The 25,844-nt window shown below is 43.9% G+C and overlaps 3 long non-coding RNA genes across 8 annotated transcripts in view; 1 reads left to right on the top strand and 2 right to left on the bottom strand.

The window, feature by feature from the left end:
* The window catches only part of LOC309661620, a 32,547-nt gene extending 27,234 nt beyond the window's left edge, over positions 1-5,313 (bottom strand). Inside the window, exons 1-2 of one of the 3 annotated variants that reach the window (XR_014264103.1) lie at positions 5,225-5,313; positions 4,526-4,585 (exon numbers count right to left, since the gene is read on the bottom strand). This is a non-coding gene — a long non-coding RNA (uncharacterized lncRNA). Of the gene's footprint in view, positions 1-38; positions 4,586-5,224 lie in introns of all 3 variants that reach the window. The other 2 variants (XR_014264104.1, XR_014264105.1) reach the window with 2 other exon arrangements.
* A 185-nt stretch (positions 5,314-5,498) lies between these two features.
* On the top strand, positions 5,499-17,510 carry LOC309661609. Of its 4 annotated transcripts, XR_014264096.1 has the most exons (4): positions 5,505-5,603; positions 6,508-6,591; positions 16,664-16,687; positions 17,327-17,510. It is a non-coding gene; the product is annotated as an uncharacterized lncRNA (long non-coding RNA). The 4 variants fall into 4 exon arrangements; XR_014264095.1 differs by lacking the exon at positions 16,664-16,687 and having other exon boundaries at positions 5,499-5,603; XR_014264097.1 differs by lacking the exon at positions 6,508-6,591 and having other exon boundaries at positions 5,516-5,603.
* A 6,149-nt stretch (positions 17,511-23,659) lies between these two features.
* Positions 23,660-25,785, bottom strand: LOC309661616. The gene is made up of 3 exons (XR_014264099.1): positions 25,449-25,785; positions 24,737-24,856; positions 23,660-24,692 (listed from the first exon to the last, which is right to left on the bottom strand). It is a non-coding gene; the product is annotated as an uncharacterized lncRNA (long non-coding RNA).
* Between the last annotated feature and the right edge of the window lie 59 nt (positions 25,786-25,844).

The following is a 25,844-nucleotide window of genomic DNA, read 5'->3' as shown; positions in this document are numbered from 1 at the left end:
TCTCTCTCTTTCTCACACACACACACACACACACACACGCCAAACTCTCTCTCTCTCACACGCACACACACACACACGCATGCACATTCATCCTGCATTCTTATCACAGCAGCAAACAGTACGTTAACTGCATGGATTTTAGATTTAGACTGATCTGTTTTGAATTCAAGTTTTGCTTTTTATTGACTTGTGCCCATCAGGCATATACCTAAACTCTAAGCCCATTTCCTTGTCCATAAAAGAGAGATAATACAAGGGGCTCATAGGGGCTTTGTGACGTTAAAATGTAGTGTACTGGGAGTTCCCAGTGGTTAGGATTCCAGGCTTTCACTGCCATGGCCCAGGTTCAGTCCCTGGTCAGGGAACTTAAATCCCACAAGCCCCATGGGGCGGCCAAAAAAAAAAAAAAATTGGCGTGCATATAAGATATTTAGCCCAGAACCTGGCACACTGTAAATTCTCACTTAATGGCATACAATAGCTGTACCTATGGCAGCTTCCTAACCAGTAGAGATGTTTGTAAAAAGAGACTCCTCTGGGGCTGGTTTCATTCTGCTGAAGATCAGACAGAGACCCTGGCTTACCCACAGGATGGCAAAAATTACATCTGCAAAAAAATAATCCCTTGTTATGGTAGAAATTTTCCTAGACATAATCTCTCCAATGTCCATGTACCAACCTGTCTTCAGACGCTCTTAATAAAAATACATGGTTCTATCAAATCTGTTGCTTTTTAAAAGGGGGATTTTCAGGCTTACATATAAAATTATTAAGGGGTAGAGAAATGTACACTGTGAAAGAGATAATAGAGGCAGGATTTAACTTGGAAAAAAGGAAGGCAGAGTGTGTGAAATTAATAGCTGTCTTCAATAAGGATATTAAAAGCTACTATGATGAGTATAGTGGTCAGCTCTGTTCCATTGCCACTAAGACAGAAATGAATTATGAGGCTTAACTGTGGCATTTAAAGTAGAGATTTACCCAACTCTGGATTAAACACACTTAGAAAAAGGAATCAAGGAATGGATACTGCAAACCAGTTTATAATGGAAAAAAAATGTCTACGAAGTGAAGTCATTGACACGTATTAAGGGAATGTCTTTATGAAGACAACCATTGACTGTTTTGCGGATTTCTTTTACCCCTGCTGCATTCATTTATTGCACAATTGACTGGACCAGTTGACAGATTATTTTTGGCAATTTTTTTCACGAAGGCATCTTAATTAGCTTTCATCACAGTTCGAAAAAAAAACCCAGGCCATCCTTGGACTGGTCCGTAGACCTTTGTCAGTCAGAGGAGCACTGTTTCTAAAGTCCTGGCTCCAGGATTTCTCACCTTCAAAACCCTACTCCACGCAGGCTCCTGTCTTCCAGTGAAGATTTTGGCTCTTGATCTAAGCTCCTCTCTCCACTCTGAAACCTGTCAGCATCTTGGGTGACCTCAAGATCCACCATGATAACCAGCAGTCTTCACTTCATGGTTATACCCTTGACCTTGTAACACCAGATCCACGCCTCCTCGGAAATCATACCTAAAACAGTAATTTCTTACTCTTCTAACTAGCTTCCTTAATTACTGCCCAGGTAACATCTATTTGACCTCTGCAGCCCCGCCTTGTTTATCTTCTTTTTTTTTCCCCACCCTTCTTGACTCAACTCTCCTGATCTCCAGGGTGACTGCTGCAAACCTCCACCTGCAATCCTGTCTCTTCCTCTGCACCCTCAGCAGATCACCACACATTGCTTCCTCCAGAAAAAAAGTAGATGCCGCCAGAAAAGAGCATCTATAACGTGTGCCACCAAATCGTCACACCCGCCTTCTTCCACCTTCCGCCTTTTCTCTTGTTACAGCGGACAGGTTACCCTCATCCATCCTATCCTCCTGGACCCTGAATCCCTCCTCTACCACCTTCTCAGGAACAGATTGGCTCCGCTTTCAATATTCAGTCTCTCCTTTTCTACAGACTCTTCCCATCAGCATTTAAATATACTCATTTTCTCTCATCTTAAAAAATAAAATCAAAACTCTCCCTCAGTCGGCACTTCTAATCTGTCTCCTTAGTCTCCGTGAAAGACCTGTCTGCTTTCTGTATCCACACGCCTTGCTCACCCCACCCCAGCTGGCCTCAGGCTCCCAAGGCACCAAAACAGCTTTCACCCCCACTGACCCAGATAAAACTCTTTTGCAGTAAACTTTGGTTCTTTCTTGACCTCCAGGCAACGTCTGCCCCTGCAGACGACGCCCTGCTCTCTCACTTCCTGTGACACCAGTGCTCTCTTGGTCTCCTATCTTCCCTCTCTCTCTCCCCTCCTTTCCAGTCTCCTTTCGAGACCCCTCCACAAATGATGTGTTTTGTTTTGTGTTTACTCCTAGCGTTCTGTCCGAGGCGCTCTGCTCTTTTCACTCTTCAAGCTCTCCCTGGATGAACTTGTTTACTCTCAAGACGTCATTTACTATCTAAAGTCTAAAGATGCTCAAGATTTTTCATCTAGTCTAGATCTTTCTTCTGAGCTCCGGGTAGCCGACTGACCAGTGGGCACCTCCCCTCAGATCTATCTCTTACAAATCCCTCAAGCTCATCACGTCCCAAGCTGGACTCATTATTATCCTTCCTTCCTCCCAACTCACGGCTCTGGCAGGTTGCTCCACTGCCAGGAACTCAGGTGTTATTCTTGAAGTCTCCCTCTCTTGACTCCTCACATCCAATCAGTAGTCAAGTCTTCCAGTTGTCCATTCCAAAAAGCTGTCCATCTAGCTCCGTCTCTCCTTCCTCACTGCCATTTCTGGCCCAGGCACCAGCCCTTACTTAGGGTGGTATAGTAAAACCCTCCTGACTGGGCCCCCAGGTTCCTGTCTTCACTCTTGCAAACAGCTTTGACTGACCTAAGATGTTCATCAGATTGTGTCCCGCACCTGCTCCCCCTCCTCTGAATTCCTCTAAGATTTCCCACGGCCCCTGAGATAAAAAGCAGACCCTCAGACATGGCTCCCAGGGCCCTCACTTCTCTGCCTGTTCCCTTGCTCCCCACAGCTCACCCCAGAGACAGCCCTCCAATACTCCTCTCCTTCCCCCAACGAGTCTAGCTCTTACTGAGCCTCGAGTCTCAGCTTAAACGGCACTTTCTCAGGAGGTGATGAGGCCTTCAATGATGGGTTGAATAGTGCCTTCCCTCCCCAAACATAAAAAAAGCTATTCCCCATCCTAATTCCTGGAACCTGTAACTCTTACCCTATATGGCAAAAGATGTGGTTAAGCTAAGGATCTCAGGATTTTCCTAGATCATTCAGGGTGGGACGGGGCATTGGGCTACCATAACAAGATTCCACAGACTGGGGGGCTTAAACAGCAGAAATTTATTTTCTCATGGTCCTGGAGGCTAGAAGTCCAAGATCAAGATTCTGGCCGGGTTGGTTTCCGGTGAGACCTCTCTACCTGGCTTGCAGATGGCTGAATTCTCACTGTCATCGCATGGTCTTTCCTCGGGGGGCGGCGGGGAGAGAGAGGGAGATCTGATGTCTCCTTCTCTTCTTTTAAGGCTGCCAGTCCTATTGAATTGGCCTCACCATTATGACCTCATTTAACCTTGTTCCCTTAAAGGCTCTATCTCCATGTACGGAAATATGGTCACATTGGGGTTAGGGCTTCAACACGTGGATTTGAGGGGCACACCATTCAGTCCACAACAGGCCCTAAATGCAATCACGTGGATCCTTATAATGTAGACACACAGAGGAGAAGATACACAGAGAAGAGGAGACGGTAATGTGCCCCAAGAGGCAGAGATTGGGGTGATGCCGCCACAAACCAAGGGATGCCTGGAGCCCCAAGAAGAGGTACAGATAGGAGCAGATTCTCCCCAAGAGCCCTGGGAGGGAGGGCGGCCCTACCAGCACCTAGTTTCTGCTTCTGGCTTCCTGAACTGCGAGAGAATGACTTTCTGTTGTTTTAAGCCACTCAGTTTGTGATAATTTGTTACAGAAGCAACAGGAAAGGAGTACACTTCGGTGACCTCAGAGACAAGGTGGGGTTGCCTGCTCCCTGCTCCCACAGCTCCTGTCTGCCCTTTTCATCACCCACATCACACTGAATTGTAAGTGTTTGTTTAGAGTCAGTCTTCTCTTCTAGGCTACGGGTTCAAGAGGGCAGAGATGGCCTTTCTTGTCCACCACTGCTCCCCAGGGCATAGTACATAGTACATGCTCAATAAATATCTATGAGATGGATGAGTCAATGAGCTGGTATTGAGAATCTCTTGGCTGGGAGAGTTGATAAGTAATAGACTGAGCTATGAAAACAAGCTAGGGAAGTGGTTCCTTATAGGAGGTATTCTCAGTCCTCTGAAATAATTAGGTAACATCTTGTCTAGAGACCCCAGAATGACCTTTCAGGAGTTTCTAGCCCCTCGACAGCTGTGACCCAGTGGTTTGCAATTTTCTTAGCAACTTGAGCTTTGGTGCCCTCTGGTGACAGAAGTGAATTGTCTCATTGTAAGTCTGTCAAGATTGACACAAATCTAGTTACCTGCTGCTGTATGCGATTTTCTCATGAAGAAATTGAATTTTCTCCTTACCGTTAAATCAACTGGAAAAAAAAAAAGAAATCAACTGGAATGATGTATTTAACCATGAAGTCTATAAAAGTTACATAAACCACATAACCTCCAAAGCCTTTGCAGGTGTCACCTTGAGTTTTGTTTTGAATATTAAGATTTCCCTGTGAAATACAAAATTTCAGATTGCGTTTACATTTTCTCCTCAAATAGCCATGTTGTTTATGGTCGACTTTAATATTATTTGGAAAACTGACACCGTATTGTAAGTGGCTGCTTATGATAACTAAGACTTAAGTGCTTTCCACAGCCCTTAAACCTTTATTGAGATTGAAAATCAAGTTGCTATTTTTTTACAAACCACATACATAAAAAGATGCCTGTGTGCTGTTTGTAAATGAGAAGTTACGGGTCTGCCTGCCTGTCTGTAAACAGACTTACTTTTCATCTCCTGATCTTGTAAAAATGCTGACAGCTACACAGTCTTCCAATTTTAAATTCTGTGTGAGTTGCAATGCCAGACAGTTCCACATAGCAACCGCGTGTATGACTATGCTTAGCTTCACGTCAAAGATGTGTTTTCCAAAGTGCCATTTGAAGATAATTTGGGAGGACAAAGTAAATACATTTTTTTTCTCACCGATTACATCATCATTTTAGCGATAACTTACCATCATTTCTGATGATTTTCCAAGGGTCATGCTGACCTGTTAACATTTGAGTTTGAAGTGTTTCTGACCTCAACCATTTGGTCAAATAAACAAGCACTGATTTGCACAAGGGAGCTGCTATTTATAGGCACTCAACACTGGTTTCCTTTCTAAATTAAAGAGTCCTTTGGTAATGTAAACAACCACCCTCTGACTTTGTTTGTTTTGAATATTCCTAGTTTCACTTTCCTATTTGCTTAAAGCACTGTATATCTGTATAAACCCACCAGAGGAGAAACTGATGTCCCCAAGGTTCTTCTTAAAAAGAGCCAGAACCCAAGCATTATGATGCAAATGCTTTCTGGAAGATGCAACTGCTTGCAAGATGATTCTTCAAATGGTGAGATTTTATATATATATATATATATATGGATAGGGTAGAGAGGTGAAGATTGTTTTAAAGACTTGGGAGGCAGTAGACTATAATAGTTGAGTATAAATCCTAGAATCAGGCTGCCTGTATTTGAAAACAAGCATTGCCATTTATGAGTTCTGTGCCCTTGGAAAAGTAATTTTATCTCCTGTGCCTCATATTCCTTATTTGTAAAATGATAGTAAAGATAGTAACTCTCTGTTATAAGTTGTTATGAACCCCAAATAGCCAAAACAATCTTGAAAAAGAAGAACAAAACTGGAGGCATTTTTGCTGAACATGGCCTCTCTACACTGACACCAAAGTAAATCTCAGAGACAGAGTTGTTGGGTGAAGTAGAAAAGAATAGGTTTATTGCTTTGCCAGGCAAAGGGGGACACAGCAGGCTAGTGGCCCCAAAACTGTGTCCTCCCTTGGGGAGGGTAGCACGGAATCTTACAGTAGTGGTCAAAGAAGCAAGGCTGTAGATAAGAATCAGGGTGTACCATCCGGCTGTGAGAGCTGTCTACAGGCTGTGGGCTGTCAGTGTGCTGATATTTTAAAGTTTCTTTCCCTACCCAATCCCCCCTTTTTGGTGAGGTTTCAGTGAGGTCTGTTAGGTGGGCATCCTACAGCTTACTTGGCTGGAATATACTCTCCTTTGTTGTGGTCTCTTCGGGGGCTGATTGGGAGAAAGAAAAACCAATACTGTAACTGTTTTGATACTGAAAACTGTTAATGTCTTTTTGAAATAAAGAACCAGTCCCTCCAAAAAAAAAAAAAAAAGAGTCAGGGTGCATGCAGTGCTTGCATTCTTGTCATCCCTGGATCATGTCAGAACCTTCAAGGCTGGTTTCAGGCAGTCCCATGACTGGCTTCTGTGGTTCTCGAGGTTATGGAACTGTGAACTTCTCTCTGGAATGCAAGATGAAAAGAGTTCTGGAGACGGATGGCGGAGATGGTTGTACAACAATGTGTATGTACTTAAAACCCCTCGACTGTATACTTAAAATGGTTAAGATGGTAACTTGTGTATTTTCCCACAATTAAAATTTTTAAGTAAATATATTTCTTAAGAGTGCAGCTTTTGGTGGCATAGAATTCTCTCCCTCTTCTTGGTCTCCAGAAGATGAGAGGGAGGATGTGCCATCTTGTGGCATTTATTCCTGTAGTCCACTGCATCGAGGTGGTCTGATTTTCAATTATTCATTAAACAAATAGCTACTGATGATTTACTATGTACTATGTAATTATTCATTAAACAAATAGCTACTGATGATTTACTATGTAGAGGCTGACAGCAAATAAAAAAGGTCCCCCAAATTTCCTATCCATAGGGATCTTACCTTCCAGCAGGTGGAGAAAAACCATAAATAAAATAAACAAGTAAGATACATAGTATTTAACAACAAACTAGTGAATAAAACAAAAAAGAAGCAGACTCACAGATATAGAGAACAAACGTGATTATCACTGGGGAGAGGGAAGGGGGCAGGGCAACTTAGGGGTGGGGGAATGGTTATTATGGGATGATATGAAATCATGTGTGAAAGTTTTGAAAATTGTAAAGCACTATAGAATTTAAAGAATCTTTCATTCAATTTAAAAGAAGAAAAAGCAAAAAAAAAACTAAATAAAAGAAAAAGATATACAGTATTTAGATGGCAATATGAGTATGGAGAGGGTGGATAAAACATGTGTAAGGGTTGTTATTTTAAATAGAATTGTCAGAGGAGACTTCACTGAGGAAATATATGAGTAAGACTTGAATTAAGGAAGTTAGCCATGGAGGTATCTGGGGGAAGAATGTTCCAGACAAAAGGAAAAGTCAGTGCAAAGGCCCTGAGGCAGACGCATGACTGGTACATACAGGGAAGAGCAAAGGGGCCATAGTGGCTGAAACAGAGTAAGCAAGGGCGAAGTAGTCTAAGATGAGGTTAGAGACATCAAAGAGGTCATCCCAGATCACGAAGGCCATGGTAGCCCACTGTTAGTAAGACTTTGGCTCTTACTCTGAGATGGCAGCTAGAGGAATTACGCGATCTGACTTCTGTGTTAAAAAGATCTCAGGTTGGGGTTGGGGAGGTCAAGGGCAGAACCAGGGAGACTAGTAGGATTGCCATATTCCAGGTAAGAGGTGTTAAGAGCTCAGACCAGGTAGACAGCAATGGAGGTGGTAAGAGGTGGTCAGATTCTGGGTGTATTTTGAGGAAAGGGCCGACAGGATTTTCTGGGAGGCTGGCTCAAGAGGAAGAAGGAAGTGAAAGGTTAAAGAAGACTCTACTAGTTTCCTGTGCCTGCTGGAACACAACACCACAAGCTTGGCAGCTTAAAACGACACACGTTTATTCTGTCACAATTCTAAAGGCCAGAAGGCTGAAACAAAGGAGTTGCCAGGGCTGCCCTGAGTCCAGAAGCTCTGGGACTATTCTGCTCCTTGCCTCTCCCAGTTTCTGGGGATCCAGGCATTCCCTAGGTGGAGGCTGCAGGACTCCAGTCTCTGCCTCCACCCTCACTTGGCCATCTCTTCTGTCTACGTCATCTCTTTTGTCTCTCATAAGAACACTTGTCACTGGATTTAGGACCCACCCAGATAATTCAGCATGACCTCATCTCAAGATCCTTAAGTACCTCTGCCAAGACCTTTCCCCCAGATAAGGTCACATTCACAGGTACTGGGAGTTAGAACGTGGCTGTATCTTTTTGGGAGACACCATTGAATTCGCTGCAATGACTCCACGCTTTTAACCCGAGCAACCGTAAGGATGTAATCGCCATTAAGTGAGATGGTGAAGATATGGGTTGAACAGAGTAGGGAGAGGAGTCTAGGACCTCAGTGTTGGACACGTCAGGTCTGAGAGGCTTACTTGATATTCAGTGGAGATGTTGGGCGGGCAGCTGGATGAACAAGCCTGGAGCTCAGGGCAGTGCAGGACTTGAGCCATAAGTACGGAGGTACCAGGATGCGGCAGCATGGCAAGCCACGGGGCCTGTGATGTAACCCCGGGAGGGATGGAGACAGAAGAGGGAAGCCATGGGACTTCCCTGGCGTCCAGCGGTTAAGACTCTGCGCTTCCAAGGCAGGGTGTGTGGGTTCGATCCCTGGCTGGGGATGGGGAACTAAGATTCTGCATGCTGCATTGCACGGCCAAAGAAAAAAGAAAGAAAAACGAGGGAAGCCATACCAGCGTTCAGAGGATGCAGCTAAGAGCTGAGAAGAGAAGTCGGGAAGGATGAGGAGAAACAGAAGCGTGTAAGGTCCTAGAAGCTGAGTGGAGAAATTGCTGGAAGGAGGAAGGAGTGATCAACTCCATATTCTGACCACGGCATCATAGTTGCAAATTCTCAGACCTAGGGCTTCAGGTGAAAGGTGAAATTTCTCTGCAGTTTCCTATAACAAAATTGTGCAATTTTCATGTAACTCCTCTTTTATGATGTGGGAAAGCCAGTGGCATCTGATTGAAATCATAACAGATACCCTGAAGTTCCTTATAATGAAGTATGTTTTCAAAGCGTTGCGTTATTAGTTTGATCAGCAAAGCCTTCTCACTGGGTCAGTGTTTACTGCATTTGACTCAGAAGGGAAAGAAAGGCGTCTGTCTCAACCCCACACAAGGTAGGAGAAACCGTCAAGAGCTATCGCTGCCTAGAATCACACCATTTTCCTCATTTGAAGCTCCTGAGGTAAAGGCCTTATTATATCCTTCATAGGAGTGTGTGGGAAATCACTTGGAGAAACTGTTTTAAAAGGTTCTAAACTACTGCTAGAGAATAGTGTAGTCACCTCAGGAACCAAGACAGCAATTCGACAAGTGAAAAAATTCCACCATTTTGACTGACTTCTGTTACACGATGCCAAACATCTGGTGAAATCAATCAATGGAGTTAAGCAAGTTGTTTGTCATTCATGGGGGATGGAAAGGGGAGAAGTAGCATGAGGCGATGGATTAGATTTTCCACCAAGTGGTCATCCCAAAGACACAGCTTAAACCTTGAGCAGATTTTGGCTTTTTTGTGAATGATAATAAATGGTTTAATTAGAGAATCGAGTGCTAAATCCTGAAAAGTACATCTTGTGGAAATTGTTTCTCTGTCTCTGTAGCCAGAATATCTCAGGCTTCACTGGTCTGTGACCGCAAATGGGATTTCATCAATATTAATATCCAAATCTCCATGACTCACAGCCTCCACCAGCTTGACATCCAAATTCCCCTCCCTTGAGTGTATTAGGGAATCCCCAGGGTGTGTATTTATAACGTCCCTAAAGTTGTAAGCTTGGCTGAGAGGGGATCTCAACCCTGACCCCAGAAGAGCCCCTCCATGCTAGTGGCTGCTCAGAGCCACTGCCACACTGGGCATCCTTGGGGCTGGACCGGCTCTGAAACTCCGAGCGGACGACTAGCCTCCTCTCGCTTGTGAAGCCAGAACAGTCCCTGGTTACATTCAGTTACAGGGTTGACAACACAAGGGTCCTTGAGCCTCAGAATGTCATAAGCCTTAGTCACAAGCCCTTTCACTTCAGGCACAAAGCCCTTTTCTCCCCCAGGGGATGAAGTCGTGCTGCCTGGGTGGGAAGCAGTTCTGGAAAGGCAGTTCAGCCCTTTACAGTGAGTCGTCCTCAAGGTCAGTAAGGACGTGTGTTCTCCAGAAGGCTCCTCAGCCCTCGGGGAGTCAGAGATTGTGAACAGCCTGATGGGAGAAAAGGCTATTGGCTCACCGTCCTCACCAGGACCATCTGAGTCTCCACTCTGTCCCCAGCCGAGACACTTCTTTAGAAAGATTTTTTTTTAAGGATTGGAAATGCTCTGTCCTCTAAAATGATTAGCCTGGTAGACTGTTTCCATTTCCAGCAAAAGACAGAAATTTGGGGGGAAATAAGAACAGTTAGAGCCCTTTGGAAGAGACATCCATCCCACGGCTACTCTGCAGACCTCCGTACACTTGTACCTGACAGAAAATCCTCAGCTTGCTCAGGGTGGGGCTGGGGACACCAGGGAATTGTCCCAGCCTGGACCCAGTCTCCCAGAACCAAGGAAAGAGAGGGACTCCTTAATAGGAGATCAAAAGTACTTCTTTCGGACTTCCCTGGTGGCGCAGTGGTTAAGAATCCGCCTGCCAATGCAGGGGACACGGGTTCGAGCCCTGGTCCGGAAAGATCCCACGTGCCGCGGAGCAACTAAGTCCGTGCGCCACAACTACTGAGCCTGCGCTCTAGAATCCGTGAGCCACAACTACTGAGCCCGCGTGCTGCAACTACTGAAGCCCGCACACCTAGAGCCCGTGCTCCGCAACCGCAACGAGAAACCCACGCACAGCAACGAAGAGTAGCCCCCGCTCGCGGAAACTAGAGAAAGCCCGCGCGCAGCAACAAAGACCCAACACAGCCAAAAATAAATAAATTTATTGAAAAAAGAAAAGGAAAAAAAAAGTGCTTCTTTCTCTACCCCAGTTCGCTCAGAGTTTGTTGGGTTATCTTGCATAGAGAAAAGGATTCAGCAATCTGGAACTTGTGAACAAAGGATCAGATTTATAATATTAGTGGTAATAAGAAGAAATCTAATTACTTCGAGTGTTTACTATGTGCTAGGCATTGCGCTAAGCATTATATATATGTACTATAAAATATTATTTATATGTATACACACACATATAAACTTACTTAATCCATACCCCAAGTTTCTGATGTAGATTTTGTATACCCATTTTACAGAAAAGTAAATTGAGGCTCAAAAAGTTTCCATTAACAAGGCCACAGAATCCAGGAGCACAACCCAGTATAGCTCCAAAGCCTGAGCTTTGAACCACAATACTCTATTGGTTCTTAACATTCAGATGTAAAAAATCACCCCAAACACCCTCTGAAATCAGAAAAGCCCTTCACAAAACACAGTTTTATTGAAGATTTCCTTTGGACATCATTGCAGTGAATTTGATTTGTGTTCCAGAAAGACTAGTGTGAGAGAGGGGAAAAAAAAAAACAAAAAAGCACACCCTGGGTCAGATCCTCCCGAGTTGTGTGATACTGAGAGGCTTTAGGAGGTCTGGCTCCCCTGCAGCCTCCCTAACTCTGGAACCATGAAGTTGCTGGGCGTGTAACTCTGGAAGAGCTATACGTATATGGGCAGGCTCTTCCCAGGAGACCCCAGGCGTCCCCAGGCCTCAGTTTCACTTGATCAGGGACTGTGGATCCTCAGAAAAGTTATGGCACCTCCCAGGGTTTCCTCACCGCCGTATCTGGAAGACCAGGAGAAATGTGGCTGGTGTGGTAGTATTCTCCACCTCCAGCCCCGCCAGCCCCTCCAGCCCAGAGGGAATGAATGGAATGTGCCTGGGATGGGGCAAGCCTGTTTCGAGGGAGCTGTAAGTTCCTGAGAAAGAGTCTTAAGTCACCAGAGGATGCTACTTGTTATTATTTCAGAAACCAAGGAGTTTTGTCTCCCAGGCCATCACTCTGGTTCTATTCACCACCAATCAATTTCACTAAAGATGAGCACAGAAATGAAAAATAAAATGGCCATTACAAGTTTTATTACGGTACATGTCCAGTGGCTATTTTTAAATAGAATCCCTTTGAAATTTTATTCTTGACATTTTTTTTTTCATCAACTGATTAGGACTGTGTGATAGATTAAGTGAAATTTCACTTTAGAATTATGTTGCTTTTTAACTGCCCCCCAAAATGAGGTATTCGTTTTAACTCTTCTCATCCAAAAGGAACATCAAATTCAGGTCTGGAGAAAAGAAATTGTGACAATTTCCTCCTTTTCTTCAACATAATTATATATGACTTTTAAAAAAATCGGTTCAATTATTAATCTGCAAAAAATGAGACAGATAATGAAAACTGAGATGGCACCTGAAACTCATCAGCATATGGACAGCAGTCCTTTCAGGAACTGTAGATCAAAGCTTTGTGATAAAATGCACGGACAGAACCAATTCATTTACATCCCATTTTGTAAGACACTAAGTAGAAGAGCTAGTGTCACAATTTCATTATCCCCGTTCCTCATGCATATTGCATTATGAATTAATGTAGTGATGCGAAGTTGAAAGCAACCTTAAAGGGGAAAACATGAGGCTCAGAGCAGCTTACTCTAAGGTGCATCTCACTGTCAACTAAAATTTACCATCATTGTGTTATCTCACTCTCTTGCCATAACCTAATGACATCAGAGGCATTGAATCTGGAAACTGAAGTGACAGGACATGCCTCTGTGCTGCATATAATACTTAGGAGAACTAAGCAACTGGAAAGAGAACCTGCCCCTTGGGGAATGGGCAGCCAATGAGAGAGTGCTTTGATGATGTAATATCTTTTCTCCCCGGTGAGTCCTTGGTTTAATGGAAACAAAGATAACAATAATGTACTCCAGGAGTTTGTAAATTCCTTCTGTCTGAACAACTCCTGGCATTCTGCACACCTCTCACTGATCTCAGGAGGTGGGCTCCCGACTTAGGGAACGGCCAAGACTTCAAATGAGCCCAAAGCAACAGACGGACATAGCTGCCTCAGAACAACGTGACTCTCTCTGTCCCTAGGGTTTGCTGGTCTCCCTGGGTTGGGTGAACATTGTCCTGCGCTGGGTGGTCGAGGGTGTTTTCCAGCACCACCAAGCCACTCTCCAGTTCTCAGTGGACACTGATTGACTGTCCTACAAATTGAACTCAGTGCTGACACTCCTTACCTGGAGGTGGCCTCGTATCCCACGGGGCTCAGGGCTGAAGTCCCACAGTCCCCATTTCAGACACCAGTCCCAAGTCCAGGTTGTCACCTGTGCTTCTGACCAACTCGCTGTGAATAGGAAGTTCCCCCGACCCCCTCCTCAGGTTCCAGTAATTTGCTAGTGCAGCTCACAGAACTCAGAAAACATTAACTTACATTTGTCAGTTTATTGTAGTGGATATTTATGAAGGATACAGATGAACAGCCGCATGAAGAGGTACATAGGGTGAGGTCCAGAAGGGTTCTGAATACAGAAACTTCTGTCCCTGGGGACCAGCGTGCACCACCTTCCTGGCACATGGATGCATTCACCAATCCAGAAGCTCATCAAATTTCATTGTTTGAGAGTTTTAATAGAGCTTATCTGCGACTTCCCCCGGTCCCCTTCCCAGCCTGTGAGTGGGGATGAAAGTTCCAACCTTCTAATCACTTGGTCTTTCTGGTGACCAGCCCCATCTGAGGGGATCTAGGGATCCCACCTTTTCACCTCATTAGCGTAAACTCAGATGTGCTCAAAAAGGGGCTCCTTATGAAGAACAAAAGACACTCCTGTCACTCAGGAAATTCCAAGGGTTTGAGGAGTTCTGTGCCAGGAACCAGGGAGAAAGTCCAGATATACTTATTATACCCCAGTGGGCATCATCTGCACTTTTCAGTGATGGCAGACAAGGACCGTTCCAGCTAAGAGAGGGTGGTGACCCTCCTGGGGTGCAGATGGGCTCCAAGGTGACACCCTAGCATCTGATCTCACTGCCTCCAGTCTCTCCCACCTGATCTATGCAAGACTCATTCCATAAAAGCACATCTCTGACCATATCTTTCTCCTGCTCAAAATAAAGTCCTGGCATCACTGCAATCTTGTCTTTCCAGGTTTATTTCCAACTGCTCTCTCCCCACACCCCATGCTCCAGCCTAGCCCAACTCTTCCCTCACCCACACCTGTGCTCGACCACCTCTGAGCCTTTTCCATACCTCTGCCTGCCATGCTCTCCTCTCTTGTGCCTGTCCAAATCCTATCCAGTTTCTATGTGAAACCATCCTCAGTACTTGTCTGAGACGCTAATTCCTCTTCAGGAGAAAACTTTCTTTAGCTGAAAGATATAAGAGGTGCAGGGTCTGGTGTAGTAGTCCTCAAACATTTTTGCTTGTGTATGCGTCAAATAATTTTTTATAAGACGGTGTGTCCCCTCACACATTTTATGTCTTTTAATTTTTAAAAATATTTATTTATTTATTTATTTTGGCTGCACCGGATTATATTTGTGGCACACGGAATCTTTTAGTTGAAGCATGCGGGCTCTTAGTTGTGGCATGCAGACTTCTTTTTTTTTTCAATTAACTTTTATTGGAGTATAGTTGCTTTACAATGTTGTATTAGCTTCTACTACACAGCAAAATGAATCAGCCATGCATATACATATATCCCCTCCCTTTTGGATTTCTCTCCCATTTAGGACACCACAGTGCCTTAGTTGCGGCATGCAGACTCTTAGTTGTGGCACACTGACTTCTTAGTTGCAGCACGTGAGCTCTTAGTTGCAGCATGAATGTGGGATCTAGTTCCCCGACCAGGGATCGAACCCGGGCCCCCTGCATTGGGAGTGCGGAGTCTTACCCACTGGACCACCAGGGAAGTACCTCACACATTTTAAGTTGACACTAAAATTTTTCTATTATAAGTTTAAGTAATGGCAAAGGCAGCAACTGTTGGCACAGTGGTCCTCACACTTGTGTAGGCATCAGAATCACCTGGAGGGCAGGTGAAAACACAGATTGCTGGGGCCCGTCCTCAGAGTTTCTGATTCAATAAGTTTCAGGTGGGGCCTGGGAATTTGCATTTCTGTAAAGTTACCTGGTGATCCCAGGTGCTAAGGCTCAGGAACCACACTTGGAGAACTACTGTTCTGCTGTATTGTAAATATTGACATCTTAAAATAAAACCGTCGTATCACGCCTTTAAATACATCAAGTGGAATCTAAAAGTGGCAGCAATTTGAGAGTCACCATCATCCAATTCTTAAAAATACAAGAATAAGCTCTTCTTGACAATTGGAAATTTTACGTTGCTCCTTTTTCTCCTTAAGCTTTTATTTCCATCCTATTTCCTCCATTGAATTTTATGCTAATGTAATATATTTTATCCTTACAAGTATTTTATTGATCACTCTTTTGCATATCTGTCATAAATGTAGGTATAGAAGTTGAAATTGAAATTTATTTAAATTTCCTGTAACAGGCTCTGAGTTTAAAAAATTTTTATTTTGGATTAAGTTAGTATTACAATTATTAGTAGTATACAATTGAACAACATATATATATTTATTAAAGATGAAAAGTGAAATTTTATTGGAAATGTAGCTCTTAATAAGATGGGACTTTTCAAAATTAGTTCTTTTTTTTTAATTAACATTACTTATTGCTAGAATGACACAGGCTTCTATATGAACTCTATTCCAATTTTTATTTTTCAAATTTTTTTTTTTTTTTTTAATTTATGGCTGTGTTGGGTCTTCGTTTCTGTGCGACGGCTTTCTCTAGTTGTGGCAAGCGGGGGCCACTCTTCATCGCGGTGCGCAGGCCTCTCACTGTCGCGGCCTCTCTTGTTGCGGAGCACAGGCTCCAGACGCGCAGGCTCAGTAATTGTGGCTCACGGGCCCAGTTGCTCCGCGGCATGTGGGATCTTCCCAGACCAGGGCTCGAACCCGTGTCCCCTGCATTGGCAGGCAGACTCCCAACCACTGCACCACCAGGGAAGCCCCAATTTTTATTTTTTATAGACACAGCACCGAAGAATATTGTTGACATGAAAATGGAATGAATTATGTAACTGCAATTTTACTTAATTCTCTGAATGCCTTCCAAGTTATAGACCAACAATCTCATAGCGATCTAACATCTAGAATTATTTTTTATGATCTACCAGCTAAAAATGCGATTAGGTCTCCTTCAATACAGTTGAAAGCAAAAAATTAGAAACCACCTGGCTTGCAAAAGTGTTTGTTACCAAATATTTGAACCATTCTCTTTTTCAGTATTGACACCATTATTTCAAATTGTCCCTTTCTTTGCTGCACTGGAGGTTTTGTTTTATTTGTTTGTGATTTTTTGCTTTTTTAATTATCTAGGACAGGGGTTGACAAACTAAGGCCAGCTGGTGCTGACCAAATTCTGCCCATCTTGTTTCTGTACAACCCTCAAGCTAAGAATGGTTTTTACATTTTTAAAGGATTGTAAAACACACACACACACACACAGACGAACATTCAAAGAGACAGTATGTGGCCCACAGATTCTGAAATATCTGCTATCTGGCCCTTTACAGGTAAATCTAGGACAAAGCAGCCTGGTAAGAGTCAGGAAGGTGACTACACACCTTAATTGTACAGTGAAGACTGGCCTTTGTGAAAGGATCTATCGTGATGCTGGATTCTTAAGATGATCAATTTTAGAAGAGGACAAATGGAGCATTCGAATCTGCAAATGATTCCCTATCTATTGCTGCATAACAAACTACCCAAAACTTGGTAGCTTAAACCAAGAACAGTCATTTACTTTGCTCACAAACCTGTAACTTGGGCAGGGCTGCCAGGGGAAAGCTCGCCTCTGCTCCACGTGACTTAGCTAAGGCCTGGGGGATGGGTTTCCAAGACAACACATGGATGTCAAGTTGTCCATGGCTGTCAGCTGGGAGCTCAGGGGGGCGGAGGCTGCAGGCTTCATATCCTGTGCAGCGGGCCTGACTGTTCTCCTTAGAAAGACCTACTGGCAAGGCTGGTCCTTGACTAGTATTTGGGAATTTGGATTTGGGGAGGGTGCCCTAACTGATAAGAGTGGCTCTCTGTGCTTCAATTGTTTATACAAGCAATGTAAATACCAGCCTCCTTCTGGGGGTCTAGAATCTTGGGACATGCTAGGCAGAGGGTGTCTACATGACCAGCCCACCATAAAAACCTTGGGCACATTGTCTCTTAGCCCTCCTGTGTAGATGCCATTTCACACGTGTGGTCACAGCTCGTTGCTGCAGGAATTCAGCGCGTCCTGCGTGACTCCACAGGGAGAGGACTCCAGAGACTTGTGCCTGTTTCTCCTGACTTTGCCCCGCACACCTTTTCCCTTTGCTGATTTGGCACTGTATCCTCTCATATAATAAATCTTAGTCGCAAGCACAACTGTATGCTGAGTCCTGTGAGACCTCATAGTGAATCATCAAACCTGGGGGTGGCCTTGGGACCCCCGACACAGTTCCTCTTCATGTGGGCCCCTCCATGAGGTCTGGGCCTCCTCACAGCACGGTGGCTGGGTCCCAAAAACAAGTATCGCGAGAGAATGAGCCAGGTGGACCTCATCTCAGAAGTCACGTAGCATCACTTCTGCCCATTCTTTTAGTTGAGATGTTCATAAAGGCCCACCCAGGTTCAAGGGGAAGATACACAGACTCCCCCTTCTGATGGGGGTGTGGCAATGTTCCAGAAAAGGATGTGGGTGGAGATATTGTTTAAGCTATTTTTGGAAAATAAAATCAACCATACCCTTAAAAGCTCCTGCACCTACATTCCCTTTGAGATGTCTCTGAATACCTTCGGGATAGGTTTCTCAGTTTGAGACCACTGGTACAGTGAATAAAACATCGGCTTTTGAGTCAGAAAGACTGGATTTGAATCCTGGCTCTGTCACTTCCTGCCAAGAGAGCAATGCCCATTAGCCATTACCAAGCATGCATACTCCTTAAAGGTCTAAGGGTTTAGGAGCGGTTGCTTGAGGCCCAGAGTCCAGCTGTGAAACTTTGAGAATTTACTAATTTACTCATTCAACAAATATTTATTGAGTGTCTTTTACGAGTCGGCACTGTGTGAGTGCCAAATGTGCAATGCTCAGCAAAATTCACCCAGTCCTCATGGACCTTACAGAAGAGGAAAAAACCGAATCAAACGATCACACAAATGAGTAACAATACGCTGTGTGAAGCTCCGTAAAAGGACAGCCCAAGGCACTAACTCCACCAGAATATAAGCTCCACGAGAGTTTTGAGTATTTTGTTCTCTGATGTATCCCTACCACCTAGAAGGTGGCCTGGCATATATAAAGTGTTAAATAAATATTTGTCAAATGAGTGAGTGAATGAATGAATGGATGAATGAAAGCTATGAGATTACTTCTTGAAGGGTTAGTGTAAATTCTTTTAGGAAGTGCTATTTTGGCTGATGTTAAAGATAAACTCCATTTTCTTAGCTCAAATTCTACTGAATGAATTTGTATTACCCCAACTCTCAAGAGACTAATTTATGCACCAGGATATACTTTTTATTTTTGTAGTGGGAGACATACCTGATTTAGTATTTCTCTAGGAAGCACCCAAAAAACTCCAAGGGAAACTATCTTTGGTATATTACTACAATTCTGCTGAGTTGAGCAGTAGTTAGAGACCTCTCGCGGAGCCAAAGTAGTTATCAGAAGGCTAATATAGAAGAACCTGGAATCAGTAAAAAGGAAACTACATAGGTTTAAAGGACATTCACACAAGTCACCCATACAACTTACATAAAACCACTTTCCTACTAGGCACACCCCTGTGTAGATCAAATTCTCCCCTCTCTTGGCGGTGCTGAAGAATCACAGCAAGTCACATTGTTAGAATTATTCTTTTTCCTAGATTCCAAGCTAGGAACTAGACTTACATGAAATTCCAGGGCCCTATTCTTTTGCTTTGAGCTGTCTGTGAACCTATTCTCATCAAGGCAGCTGTCTTCTTGAGTTTGTGCCAATTTTACCTTCCTCCCAGTTCCTGGCATCCTTTGAAATCAAAAGTCTATTGAAGGTATTTGTTGGTGTAGGAGAGCAAAATTCACCACCCCAAAAATATCTCTTTGGCATGTGGATTATTTTGAGCTGAAAACAATCAAGGCCCAAAAGACTCAGGGAGAACCTTTGATCTTCCCCCTAACTGCCTAAAGGACGGAGATAGAGGACCAGTTCCAGGAAGGGAGCTTTTGCCATAGGTAACTCTAGTATGAACTAGGTGTGCAGACAGGGAGGAACCTGGCAAGGTCTGTTTGTTAAAATTCCTCCCCATGTCTTGTTATCTCTGCAGGGCCCAGCAAACATTTGTTCACCAAACATTTGCTTTTCCATCTCCATGTCAATTGCCTTCCTCCCCCTTTGAGATCCCAAACCACTACTCCCAACATCCTCTTTTGTCTTTAACTGAGGATGGTCTTTAAGGTGAGGGTTTCGGCCGTTTTGGCGAGTTACTCACTTCTGGGTCTCTCCCTTGTATGCATGTTATTAAACTTTTGTTTGATTTTCTCCTGTTCATCCATCTCATGTCAATTTAATTCTCAGACCAGCCAAAAGAACCTAGAAGGGTAGAGGAAAATTTCTTCCTCCCTGACATATACCTCTTATAGGAAGTCCTCCGTGCCTCCCTCTGCTGTCTCTGGGTAATGTATCTATTTCTGTATGGACGTGCATGTGTTTCTGTGTGGCCCTCCATGCATCTGCGTTTAGGTATACCAGCAAGGTCTTGTGCTTTACTTCACAAGCCCAGTGAGGCCATTCACCTCACTGTTTTAGCACATCGCCCAGCGAGGATGCATACTTATACATATCTGGGTGTTGAGAGTATATACACATATTTGCTATCACAAGTCCTCCGGGGACACTTGGAGGACTGCTGGCTCCCCTGAAGTGAGAATCTGTTTAAACCAGATGATAGGCGAGTCAAGGGAGAATCTAGAAGACTAGACCCTGCTCGGACCCCAGAGAATCTGTTATTTGCTGAGCCGGGAGAAAAGAAAGGAATGAGTTAATGTGAGTGCTGGCAAGTCTCAGAAGAGTATTTTGCTCACAAAAACTGAAAATAGCATGTCGAAGTAGGACATTTGAGCCTCATGGAAAAGAATTAAAGAGTATTTTGTAACAAAATGCTGTTAGGAAGGTAGGGAATCTCTACAGACCCATGTGGGTCTGTAGCACTGTGGATCCAAAACGTCATTTTTAGCTCAGGAAACATAATAAAGTGAATTTCCTAAAAATGAAGATTTTCCCATCTGCCTTTGTAAAACGGGTGTTCCTAGTCACCGTCTACCGTGTCACCAGTAGGACAACAAATTATTTTCTTTAAGCAGCAGTGCTGTGGAACTCTCACAGACACTAGAGCTCCCAATACTTTTCCTATGAGATCTGGGAAATCGTGTCAACAGAGCAGCAAGGAAAGAATGAGAAGCTGCGGTTACCTTGAATGTTCTGGCCTTAGGACCTCAGAGGTCAAGGTATTGGGCTTCCTGAAACACCACCGCCAGCCCTGCCCTTCCTTCCCTCCTCCCTCTGAGACTGGGCTTTGCATTCTCAAGAGTGCTGAATGCGTCTTGAATTGAACCTTTCCTTAAAAAAAAAAAAAAACCTAAAAACATTTTCGTCACCGTGTGTTAATTGCCTCTTACGACATAGTCACGTACATCAGAGCTGCTGGTTGCCCACATGGTGCTTTTAGACAAATTGGAAAAGGCATCCCTTACCCTTTATCTTCATCTATTAAAAAAGGTGTCTTAACATACTGTTTTTGTTGTTGTTGTTGTTGTTTTTATTTTTATTTATTTATTTATTTATTTATTCATGGCTGTGTTGGGTCTTCGTTTCCGTACGAGGGCTTTCTCTAGTTGTGGCAAGCGGGGGCCACTCCTCATCGCGGTGCGCGGGCCTCTCACTATCGCGGCCTCTCTTGTTGTGGAGCACAGGCTCCAGACGCGCAGGCTCAGTAGTTGTGGCTCACGGGCCCAGCTGCTCCGCGGCATGTGGGATCCTCCCAGACCAGGGCTCGAACCCGTGTCCCCTGCATTGGCAGGCAGACTCTCAACCACTGCACCACCCGGGAAGCCCTGTTGTTTTTTTAATAAGACCCTTTTGCGCCAGCTGCAGGAAAATAATCTGTGATGTCTAGGATGTGAATGGAGCCCTTTTAGAGTTAAAAGCACAGGCCTGAAAACCAAACAATTTGATTCAAACTCTAGCTCTGCCTCTTCCAGCAAATTGCTGAACTTTTCTGAGCACTAGGCTTCCCTGTTTGTAAAATGGGGATAATATACCCGACAGCCAAGCTCATTATGGGGATTAAATGAAATGCTGTGTGTAAAGCACTTAGTGTATGATGCTCACCAAACAGTATTGGTTGGGTACTTCCCTGGTGGTGCAGTGGTTAAGAATCCGCCTGCCAATGCAGGGGACACGGGTTCGGGCCCTGGTCCGGGAAGATCCCACATGCCGCGGAGCAACTAAGCCCGTGTGCCACAATTACTGAGCCCGTGTGCCACAACTACTGAAGCCCATGGCCTAGAGCCCGTGCTCCACAACAAGAGAAGCCACCGCAATGAGAAGCCCGTGCGCCGCAAGGAAGAGTAGCCCCAGCTCGCTGCAACTAGAGAAAGCCCACGCGGCAGCAAAGACCCAACGCAGCCAAAAATAAATAAATAAATAAATAAATGTATTAAAAAGAAAAAACAGTATGGGTTGTACGAAAAGGACAGGAACACACATATTAACAGCACACATGGTGTTAATTAAAAATAGGATTTATCAGGGGGAAACTTAAAAGCATAGAAGTAACGAGTGTTCGTGAGTCTCTGAGGTCCCATCGTGCCCCAGAGAGGTGTGTGGGACTTAGCATGGGAGGCAGACACATCATGGAAAGGTCCCAGGAGAGGTGCTCCATGCCTTTAGCGCTCTACGTGCATTTAGAGAAATAAGCACGGGAACATCTAGGTAATTCTGTAGTAATGGAGCTTCCTGAGCCGTGAAACAGACAGCCTTGTTAGAACGGGGAAGCTCCCGGGCTCAGCCTCCAGCATCAGGCTCTTCCTCCCTTTTTTTAAAAAAAATTTATTTATTTTATTTATTTATTTTTGTCTGTGTTGGGTCTTCATTGCTGTGCGCGGACTTTCTCTAGTTGCAGGGAGCAGGGGTTACTCTTCCTTGCAGTGTGTGGGCTTCTCACTGCGGTGGCTTCTCTTGTTGCAGAGTATGGGCTCTAGGCATGCAAGCTTCAGTAGTTGTGGCACACGGGCTCAGTAGTGTGGCTCGTGGGCTCAGTAGTTGCGGCTCGCGGGCTCTAGAGCGCAGGCTCAGTAGTTGTGGTGCACAGGCTTAGCTGCTCCATGGCATGTGGGATCTTCCCGGACCAGGGCTCAAACCCATATCCCCTGCATTGGCAGGCAGATTCTTAACCACCGCACAACCAGGGAAGTCCCAGGCTCTTTCTTCCTTAGTTAACTCTGACTAACTGAGCTGGCTTCTTGCTACAAAAATGGGAGGAAATGAGCTGCCAGGGCCATGCGATTTTCTTTCCTCTGAACGCATCACACAAGAAAACATGTGAGGAATCAAGCATTTCCTGCCCATGGCAAGGGTTGAACGCAGCTTTTCCAGTTTCTAAGGCCAGAGAGCTTTCCACTTGGCCGTGTTGCTTCCACTAACAAGTCAGCCTAGAAATCATTCAGAGTGTAATTGAAACTAATTCCAAATCTCTTAGAGTCATAAATTGAAAAGGACATGAGAGATAATATAATTCAACCTGACATTTGTGGACAAAAGTGAGAGTCAAAATGGGCATTTATTGGGTTACCAATATGAAGTGGCAGAGTCAGGCTTGAACCTTCATCTTCCAAATCCCATTTCCTCTTAAACTGCAATAAAGTGCAATGCAAACTTGTTTAGCACACAAGTCACATAGATCCTATTAAAAAGGGCTTTATGGCTTTAATCTACAAAGTTTGAGGAAAAGACAACAGCTTCCAGAGTAAACTGAGAGAGTAGCAGAGCCAAAGATGATTGATTCATTTTGTTCAAACCCTTGGAACCTCCTAAATAAGAAAGAAAAGCTAGGGCTTCCCTGGTGGCGCAGTGGTTAAGAATCTGCCTGCCAATGCAGGGGACATGGGTTCGAGCCCTGGTCTGGGAAGATCCCACATGCCGTGGAGCAACTAGGCCCGTAAGCCACAACTACTGAGCCTGCGCATCTGGAGCCTGTGCTCCACAACAAGAGAGGCCGCGATAGTGAGAGGCCCGTGCATCACGATGAAGAGTGGCCCCCGCTCGCCGCAACTGGAGAAAGCCCTCGCACAGAAACGAAGACCCAACACAGCCAAAAATAAATAAATAAATAAATAAATTTATTTTTAAAAAAAAAAGAAAAAAGAAAGAAAAGCTAGATAATTTAGCAAATAATGATCAAGAGAACACTACTTATTAACATCTATGAGATGTAGTCAAAGATTTATTCAGAGGAAAAGTCATAATCTTAAAACCTTTTTAGCTTAAGAATGAATATGAAGGAAGTGACTATTCAAGAAGACTAAAAAAAGAATAATTTTTAAAATCTAAGGAAAATAGAATTTAAAATGAAAGCAGAATATGATGATGTTGAAAACAAAGTCAGTGGAATTGATTGTTGGGAGACAGTGCTCCCATGGGTGGCTTGCATTTCTCCACATCTCAGGAGCAGACACACTGACTACTTTTGTTCTAGACTATCTTTTCAAGGAGGTTTGTGTAGCAAACAGCTTGGGAAGCTAGAGAGGGTGCCCCTACCTGGAGCCAAGGGCAGGCATTCTTACTTTCCTTATGAAAGAGTTGAGTTTGCTAAGCTTAGGATTCGGATTCCTCTCCTCCAACCTACTACGTGAGAAAGCATCACGCGGCCTCCATGGCAAGGACCTGTGGGAAGTGGCAAAAATGCTGATACTCTAGCTGTCTTGGACCTGGGAGGCTTGCATGCTCTACCAACAGACTAACTAACCTGTTAGCTTGCAAATAGGATAAAATCTCAGACCCTTTGCAGGTCTTCATATTGATAAAGAAATCCAGAGCTGGTTCATCACAGAAAAAACAGCTACAATAATAAATAATCCACTAAGTTAGACTAATCAAGGAAAAAGGGGAAAAATACAAATAAAGTTAGGAATTAGAAACTGGATTAACACACATATATAGGAAACTATAATTCTTTTTTTTTTAAACTTTATTTATTGAGATGTATTTGACATATAACATCATATTAGTTTCAGGTGTAAAATAATGATAATAATGACTTGATATTTGTGTATAAGAAATTAAAATTCTTGTAAAGAATCATTTGTACAAACAGGTATTCCTATTTTCAAAGTCTGAATGAAATGGATCTTTTTGAGGAACATATAAAATATCAAAATTCATTCAAAAAGAAGCAGGAAACTTAAACAGGCTCGTCTCATACCAGAAATTGAGAGGCCAACGCCAAAGTCTTGGTCTACTTAGCAGATCAGCCATGTTCTCCCAGGACTTGTCTGCTTGCTTTTTCCTGGCCATCGATCAAAGGTGGATACCTCAAAAAAAAACAAAAAAAAAAAAAAAGAAAAAAGGTGGATACCTCAGCCGGCAAGGCCCGTGTTTGTCTCTGGCTGGAGTTGAAAGTGGAGGTGAAATCTGCCAGTCTTGACTCCACACATCACGATGTGATAAAATGACCTAACAAGTCACACTTTTTTCACTGGAGAAAGGAGGTGGGGGGGGGGAGGGAATAATTTTGATTAAGTAATACACACACATATTTCTTATGAACCCTATCCTTTAAATCTTATGCCATTTTCTTTATTTATAAAATAATACCTTTGCCCTGGAAATGCCGGCTCAAAAGTGACTGATTTTGATTGGACAAGGACAGTGAGATCACCAGAAAGAGTCTTTTGGTGCATGTCAGTGCCTTTCTTGGGTTCAATCTGCCACCATATACGATGGTCCTTGCCCGGACACTCCACCCATTACAATAAAGCAGTGGTTCTCCAACCCGCAGCGTCAGCATTATCCAAAAACTTGTTAGAAATGCACTTTCTCAAGCCCCATCCCAGATCTACTGATTCACAAACTCTGGGAGTGGTACCCAGGAGTCTGTGTTTCAACAAGCCCCTCCCCTCTGGGTGACTGATGCACAGACAAGTTTGAGAAGTGCTGTAATAGACCTCGTTCATGTCATCAAGTTTAGCATCTATCAGAGCCCACTTCCTGTTGGTTGCATCAAAACGACTCAGAAGGAAAAAATTTTGCAGCCCCCCTCTCGCTATAAATAGTGAACACTTGCTTACCAGCAGCTGGAGTTCCGGCCCATCCTTGTTGGAGCTCTCCATCTCCATCAGACAGCTGCTGCAGAATACCAATAGCCGAAAGAACAAGGATATTCAGCTGTGCTGGGGGAAAATTAGACCACCATTTAGGTCTTGCCCAATAAAGTCACAAAGCAGATTTGCAGTAGAAGTTTAGGAAAGGAAGAGTTGCCCCACTTTTTTTTTTAATGAGCAAAGTTAAGATGGAACTAATACACAGCTACAGACCCTAATCCTAACTACATGTGAGATTTAAAGAGACAGCAAGATCTAATGCTGAGGCAAAAAAACTGAAAGAACCAGAAACCTGAATCCTTTCCCTGTCTCGGTTACTAATTCACCACATGACCTTGGGAACATTACTCAAGCTTTGAATTC

The sequence above is a fragment of the Balaenoptera physalus genome (genome assembly GCF_965194825.1).
Source record: "Balaenoptera physalus genome assembly, chromosome: 5".
Lineage (NCBI taxonomy): Eukaryota > Metazoa > Chordata > Mammalia > Artiodactyla > Balaenopteridae > Balaenoptera > Balaenoptera physalus.
Note: the sequence above shows the minus strand (reverse complement) of the source record. Positions and strands in the feature narration are given on the sequence as shown.